The sequence below is a fragment of the Zea mays genome, chromosome 3 (assembly GCF_902167145.1).
Source record: "Zea mays cultivar B73 chromosome 3, Zm-B73-REFERENCE-NAM-5.0, whole genome shotgun sequence".
Taxonomy (NCBI): domain Eukaryota; kingdom Viridiplantae; phylum Streptophyta; class Magnoliopsida; order Poales; family Poaceae; genus Zea; species Zea mays.
In genome coordinates, this window is record NC_050098.1 from 39250547 (window position 1) to 39259416 (window position 8870).

Here is an 8870-nt window from a genome sequence, read left to right on the forward strand (position 1 = left end):
TCTAACTCCTGGGCGATGGATTTCTTGGAAGCTCGGAGTTCTTTGATAGTAGCGTACTTCGATGATATCAACTGCTTGAGCCGGGTCACCTCATCCGTAGATTCCTGTAGCTTACAACGTTGGTTGTCTAACTCTTCCATGGTGAAGCGATGACTCCTCTCCAGGATGGTCAGCGAGTTGCTGGAATCGCGATACAATCTGTCGAGACTGTCACGAGAAGCAGCAAGGATACGTTTTTCTTCCTGCAAACAAAAGTCAACTTCCTCAAACATCAAGCAGATAATAGGAGCACAACAAGGCAAGGCACAGTTTCATAAGTCACCTTTTCAGAGTTAAGCTGAGCGTGAAGGGAAGAGCTCAGTGCATTGGCGTCATCTAAGGCAGCAGAGACCTGAGCTAGTTCAGTCTGACTTTGAGAATACTTTTCTTCAAAGCCAGAGCACCGCTGGACCAATTCAGCCTGATCTCGAGAATGTTTTTCTTCAAGAGTGGAAATCTGCCGAGTCATACCTAGCAGGATACAACCAAACAAAGGGGGTCAGAATGTAAAGCAGTTTAATAGTGAAGACAAAGAGAAGCAAAAAAGCACTAACCAGCGTTGGTCGCCTCCAAGTCAGAGACACAATGTTGAAGTAACACTGGATTCCAACGTGCAAGAGACGAAGCTACTTCTGGAACAGGAGCACCCTGTAACCTCAGCTGGCTAGCCATTCCGTCCACCAAAGCCTGATAAGGAGAGCAGATGAGTGTAATGACAGCAGTTCATGCGGTGTAAAAATCAAGCTGAAGTATACCACAGTACCTGGAGGTTGGAAAAGAACGAAGGGACCCCCAAATCATGAGAGATCAATTGATGACCGGGCGTAAGGCCGCCACCCGAAGCAGCTTGCAACGAACCAGCCGGAACCAACTCAGTGCCATCAACAGAGCCCACAACTTGGTCGGCGGGGACGCTGCCCTCTAAGGCGACCCCCTGGTCCAAAGCTTGGGCTACCACCATGCAGCCGGAGTGCGGAGGCGATCCCGCATGAACGTCCATGGAAGTACAGGAGGGAGACCCCGCTCGAACACCCTCGGGGGCTGGGTCACAGTTTGCACTGCCCACTTGAGCCGGATCATCCCTGACAGCACCCTCGGGGGCTGGGCAGTGGCTTACACTTCCCACCCGAACCAAGTCATCCCCGGCGACATCCTCGGGGGCTGGGCATGTGTCAACACCATCCTTGGGGTCCAAGTTCTCTGCGGTAGCCACTTCTAAGGCTGATGGGCCCTCAGTTACTTCCATGGGACCAGGACGATCCAAGACAGTCTCCTGACCCTCGAGATCGCTCTCTAAGGTCGACGAGGCACGGGATGACCTCAACCCAGCATCAAGCACATCAGCACAAACCTTCATCACACCATCATCTGCTAGCTCCGATAATAAATCCTCTGGAACCATATCCTCAAGAGTCTGATCAAAATTCGCCAAGGACAATTCTTGTAGACCAATGAGAGCAGACAAAGCAAGAGAAGGAACTCCACTACTTTCACCACTAGCGATGAGCTGCCGACTGTTTTTCTGAGTCAAAGGAACTTCATCCTCTTCCTCCCCATCGTCTTCATTAGCAACACAGGCAGCACCCCCATTGGGATCAGCAACAGATGAAGCACCCACATTGGGATCAGCAGCAGATCGGGCACACCCATTGGGATCAGCGTCAATAAATTCAGTCACATGAACTTCTTCAGCAGCAGGAACCGAAGTACCAACATCCCGATCCAAACTGGATACTCGCCGGAGGCGTCTCTTTTTCTTTTTCTGCTCATCAGCAAAAGGATCAGGTTGATTGGCTCGGCAAGGGCGCCTCAGGCGAGTACTAGCAGACTTCTGAATATCCAAGGTCGTATTAGCCTTTGGGAGGGGCGCCACCACCGATGTCCCAGCAGGAGCAGCATCAGAAGAGTCCTCAGCCAGCAAATCAAGCATAGCACTTATCTCTGCATCGCTAGGATTTAGGGGCACCTCAAAATGGACCTGCCGTTCATCATCAGGAATCTCCCCGAGCGAGGCAACCAAGGCACTAACTTCTTCAGCGGAGGGTCGCACTCTAAGACCCAAACTGCCATCAGTGACAGGTGGATTTGACACAAAAAGAGTGAAGGCTTTGGGAGGAGGCAAGTTCCAGGCTGAGTATGCCACTAAGGGCACCAAAATTTGACACCTTGCCTCTAAGGATCATCTCAAGTCGGTTCACCAAGTCCAAAGAGGGAATTCTTCTGTTGGTAACCCGAGTTGAGTCGGCTAGGCCTCGATAGAGATAAGCCGGGTATGCCCTGTCTTTCAACGGCTGAATATTCTTGAAGACAAAATCAGCAACCACAACTTCAGCAGTCAGGCCCCTCTCCTTCAGCAATCCAACTTCAGCTAGCAAAGCACCTGCCTCAGCTACCTCCTGATCCGTGGGGGACTCGGTCCAGCTCGGGGTGCGAACGTCCGGCTGTCTTCCCGACCGAGGGGGGAGAGAGTTTCCATAATTCTCAACAATGAACCACTCCAAGCGCCATCCCTTAATACTGTCTTTGAGAGGGATTTCAAGATACTCAGTCTTCCTCCCGCGGCGCATCTCCAAGCTAGCACCCCCAACCAATTGATGTTGTCCCCCGGCCATCCCAGGGCGACAGCGATACAAGTACTTCCACAACCCAAAATGTGGCAGCACGCCAAGAAAGGCTTCACATAAATGAACGAAAATGGAAATTTGCAGGATAGAATTGGGATTCAGATGGGTCAAGTTAAGATGGTAGAAATCAAGGAGGCCGCGGAAAAAGGGAGAAATGGGAAGACCGAGGCCGCGGAGAAGGAAAGGAGCGTAAATCACGGACTCATGGGTATCCTCAGTCGGGACAGTAACCCCATGGCAAATCCGCCAAGAATAGAGTTACCTCGGGGGAAGAACCCCGATGGACACGAGGTGGAGAAGTTCAGGCTCGGAGATGACAGACATGTGGTTACCTGCGAAAGGCAACTGGCTGTTGGGGTCGATCGGAGGAATCACCGCGGCAGACGAACTCGAGGCTTTCCTCTTGGGCGCCATCTCGATTCTACCGGCGAGCAGAGTGGGAGGCAAATTGCAGAGAGGATTTGGAAGCGAGAAAGCAAGAACTAGGGCACAGAAAGCAGAGGCGGCTAAAAGCGCAGCACTTATGGGATATTCCCGAGCCAGACGCCGTTTCAAAAAGCGCCCAGTCAGCACCCGGCGGTTATTTCCAAAACACCGGCGTGCCACGTCATCACCCGGCAGTTATTTCCAGAACACCGGTGCGCCACATTATCACTCGGCTATTATCCTAAAATTGGCCCACACAGCCCGCTATCGCTCGGCGTCACCTCTAAAACGCTGACGTCGCCCTCAAGTCACTCGGCGTTACCTCTAAAACGCTGACGTCGCCCTCAAGTCACTCAGCGTTACCTCTAAAACGCTGACGTCGCCCTCAAGTCGCTCGGCGTTACATCTAAAACGCTGACGTCGTCTTCAGTCGCTCGGCGTTACCTCTAAAACGCTGACGTCGCCCTCAAGTCACTCGACGTTACCTCTAAAACGCTGACGTCGTCTTCAGTCGCTCGGCGTTACCTCTAAAACGCTGACGTCGCCCTCAAATCGCTCAGCGTTACATCTAAAACTCCGACATCGTCTTCAGTCACTCGGCAGTTACCTCTAACACGCCGACGTCGTCTTCAGTCGCTCGGCAGTTACCTCTAACACGCCGACGTCGTCTTCAAGTCACTCGGCAGCTATCTCTAAAACTCCGACATCATCTACAAGTTGCTCGGCAGCTACCTCTAAAAGCATCGATATGATGCCCGAGTTATTCACTTACTATTCCAAGGGAATCAACTTCACGAAAAAGGTGGGAAGAGGAATGATTCAAGAACTTTGAGTTATGAATATCAACGAGCAACCATCACAGAGAAGCCAACATCATTTCTTCATTAAAGGGAAGATATCATACTTACAAATCAACTCATTATGAGTTGATACTTCCCTAATACTACAACTACTACATTACATTATACTACTACTACATCTACACTACACTATACTACTCTACACTACTAAATACTACTACATTATTCTAAGTATACTATACTAACATCTAATGACCAGTGGCATCTAGCCACTGGCCCTGTTGCTGCCCCTGCTGCTGCCGCCGCCACCGCTGCCGCCCCTGCTGCTGCCGTCGCCATCCTTGCTGCCGCCCCTGCCGCTGCCGTCACCGTCACCGCCGCCACCGCCTCCATCGACGTCATCGTCGTCGTCGTCGTCCTCGCCGTCGCCGCCACCGTCCTCCTCGGACGAGTCCTCCTCATCCGAGGAGTACTCCGACTCATCCGAGCCCTCGAGCCCGGAGCGCTCGACGGCCCGGATGTACGTCCAGACCTCCGCCGCGAGCCCCTGGGAGTCGTCTGAGTCGTCAGACGACTCACGTAGGGGGATGGGAGCCGGAGACCCCTCAGACTCAGAGGAGAACTCCTCCTCTGAGTACTCCGAGTCACCAAAATCCTCCGATGGAGGAGTTGGCTCACGCTTGCGCTTGTTGTTCTTGCCCATGGAGGAAGCAAAAGGGAGAGAAGAAAAGCAAGCAACAGAGAGCAGCAAGAGATGTGAAAAAGCCGGAGAGACAACGACATTATTTATAGAAGGAGAAGGCAACCGCTCACCTCCAACCACGGTCACTGAACAGTTGCAAAGCATTCAATAAGCACTTCAACCCGTCTGAAGACACGTCAGGCGGCTGACGCCGTTTCACGCAGCACAACACCCATTGGTACTCCAGTCAACAGAGCGAAGGATATGATTACACCCGCCGTCACATCACATTGCTATTCAGAAGCAGCTGGCTAAAACACTCAGCGTACCAAGCCGTCCCTTGCCCACACCCATTGGGGGGGACGCCCAGGAATTATCAGTATATTTTTCAAAATTGTCACATCCGTGCAGGGCATGCAGTGAATACCTCAAGACAAAAATGAGATATCAGTAAGGATCAGAGGAAAGCCAAATATAGCCGGTGAAGTACAAAATATGGCCGACAGAAGCGACATGAAGACTAGACAGAGAACGTCCATCAAATGTCCAATCACTCGCAGAGCAAATAAATTACACCACCTAGCGAGATATGGATGGATTGTGAACTCGGCTGCAAAAGACAAAATACATGCTGACCTCTGAAGCATAATATTGATGACATAATGCTGACCTCTAAAGCATAATGCGTATGGCATCATGTCGATTTTTACAAGCAGAAAGGGTAATCTTCAGCAAAAAGACACAAAAGGAAGACCTTTGAATGGATTATCCTCAAAAATCCACTTGAAGGATAGTGCCGACTTCTAAGGCATGGGACAAGATTAAAGACAAGGCTGGCCCTCAACCAAAACGCAGGAGTAAAGATGAAAATAATTTCTGGTGAAGACCTTCGAGTAGATTATTTTCTAAAATCTACTCGAAGCTCGGGGGCTACACCCATTGGGTGCACCTCCGGTGCACCCAATGAAGTTCAGGGTCCTACAAAATGAAATGCCGACCTCTAAGGCACAAGTATGAAACAAAACTTCAGTTTACGAGTGATCAAAGCAGGAGGAGACAGTAAGAAATCATTTTCTTCAAATTACCTGCAAGCTGGACCTGGGATCTTTGGGCTGATTAACTCAAAATCAACCCAAAGATCGGGGGCTTGTGGGGGACAGATATCCCCCGGGTCCACTGGAAGAGTAAAAGACCTCACGAAAGGCCCAAGGGCCCAATAAATCGTAAGGTCATTCTTTCGTGGGCCTGGGGAGGGACAATCAGCAAAGCAGGTTGACATGAGGCCGGATTGGTGCGAGCCCGGACGGCCCACAACGTCGAGCAAGCGATCACAACAGAGATCCGACTTTCCCGCGCTGGAGCCCCCATGCAACGGAGCCATGCAAGGATAGGTCGGCAGAACTATAGGGAGATAAACTAAAACAGTTCACTATCTTTTAGCTACGCATTGTTATCATATCCACGTGTATTGCCCCACGGTCGAGTATATAAGGCCTAGGGGCACCCCTTCAGAACGATCGACCCTATTACTCAGCCACCCTCCTCAACTCTCTACATTCTCAATTCGGAGAGCTCTCTTGTAACCTCATTCATCAAGCATACTCACCAGGACGTAGGGTGTTACGCATCTCTAAGCGGCCCGAACCTGTACACATTGTCCACTATCCCTCGTGCATCTGGCACGAACCATTTTGCTACAGTCGTCGACACCGTCCTACTCCTAAAAACATCTCGAGGGGCAACCCCGGGTGTGCGGTCGGACCCAAAACACCGACAAAGTCACATAAACTTAAGCTTATAAAAAAGATAGATCAAAATATGGAGTGGTTGCTAAAGTCAGACATCTATAAAAACTGGATGTGCTCCATATAAATATGCTACTTCGTAGCAATTACTAAAATCAACAAATAACCTTTCATTTTACTGTTAGTGTGACAAATCATTGTTGCTCCATCCAATTCAGCAACCTCAAACATCATAGAGCCCATTGCGTCAATGTGGTCTCAGAAACGACCTAATGCTTGCAAGAGCCGAGAACGTCGTGTCGTGCTTGGGCTGTAGCCTCGGCCCGTAGTGCTATTCCGACACGATTATATTTTTTATTTTATAAAAAACGTATATACATATATACAATTTATATTCAATAATAAAAACATCCACTTCTTCCATCAGGACATAGGTTCAAACCCCACCTCCTGCAACATTTTTAACATTTTACGCTGATTTAATCAAATGGGCCGACAGGCTACCGGGCCGCCGTTTGGTCATATACTAATTTAATCAAATGGACCGATACGCTAACGGGTCAGGCCGGCACAGTCAGCAGGTCGGCATGACGTGCCTGGGCTAGAGCTATGGCCCGCGAGCGTCTGGCGCGTACCGGGCCGCCGTTTGGCCATCTATAGACGTGCAACGAGTTAATTTGAAATAGCTGTGAGGAGTTATTTATAAAAAATGACGACCATTGAAACTGATGCTTTAAGTTTAGTATAGATATAGAGTAGAGATAAAAATAAAGTTTGTATATTTTTTATCATTTGCTCCAACAAAAATAATGAAAAAATATCTAAATTTCTATCCAGATTTTATATTCATCACAGAATGTATAGGACGATTTTTGGGTTTACTTTTTATTTTATGAAACAAGGATATAATAAAAAATATAACATCTGAATAACCTAGATCTATTCCGAGTATTCACAAATTTAATATTTCAAAATAGACATACATAGAATTTGAATTTGGTGTTAATTTTTAGCTATGTTAAGCACATTATTTAAAATTAAAATATAATTTTGATTTTTTATCATTTGCTCCCTACAATGAAAATAATGAAAAAACATCTAAATTCCTCTCTAGATTTTATATTCATCACTTGAGGAGATATAAGACATTTTATATTCATCACTTGAGAAGATATAGGACGAACAAACAAGACTATAAATTTGTATGACAGATTTTATATTTTATTTATGCGCAATCAAAAAAAGAAGACACAAAGTTTAACATATAAATAACCATTAGTTAATTAGTTTGATAGGCAACTTCATCTTCCACCTCCCACAACAACCTGTAATCTATGAACTCACAACAATCCAATACTCAGCACCACAGGACGTAGGGTATTACACATTTATGTGGCCTGAACCTGTATAAACTCCCCATGTGAAAACTCCAATTGTAATTTTGGTAATTGAAATAACTAGTAGATCAATATTTACTCTAGTATTCTAAATGAGCTAGATTTAAGTCTGCATACATGGATGAGCAAGATTAATAACTATAAAAATAATGATGATGGCCACAAAGGATGGTCAAGTGCTTAACATAGAAAAAAAGGAGAAAAGCAAGATGCAAGGTTCAAGGAAAAGGTATATGATCAAGACACAATAGAGTGCATAATCAGACTTAGGATAGATGGTCGCTGTTAAAAGGGGATTTTAATTAGACAACATAATCATCAAGTGCCACTTAAGTGATAGAATCATATGTATTGCATATAAGCCTAAATGATACTCATGAGAGAAATTGAAAATAGTTATTGAAAACACTCTCAAAAATACAAACTATGATCTAATATGCTTGAGAAACATTTAAGAATCAACACACTTTAAGAAAATTCTCTTCTTGTACATTTTAGAGTGCACCAGACATGGCACTGGACACAAAGTCAAGTTATATTTAATGTACAATTTTCACCCAAGGACAATGGTGTTTGGTGTGCAACGGGCATGGCATAAGTGACGTGTTTGGTGAGACACTAGATGGTCCATCAGACACTTAGAGAGCATGTCAAACACACACTTCATCATTGTAATATACCATGCATACATGGCTGATGTGGCACTGGATACCACACCAGACAGGGAACTCATAGAGCAAGTAAATTACAAAGTTTCGGTCGAACACTCACCAGATGTGTCTCGTGGTGTGTGTGATGAGTGCACCAGATACCTAACATAGTTAACAACTAGTTTGTACTTGTTGGAGATGTATCCCTTAGGATAGCACCTGACATTTCTAGTGTAGGAACCTACAATGCACCAGAATGTCTGGTGGCTCTAATTTATTTGTTTCAAGAGGAAACAATTAAATTTATTTGTTAGCTTATAAATAGAACCATTGGCTGGCCTTAGCTGATATCTCTAGACTTCATACACTTGTGAACACCTCTTGTAGCTAGAGAAATACATTTCACTCACTTGAAACCTATAGTTTATCATCTGGGTGAGATTGGAGCATTCATAGTGTATTGCATGTAGTTGTTGTATCTTATGGTACTAGTTGGGTGACTTGGTC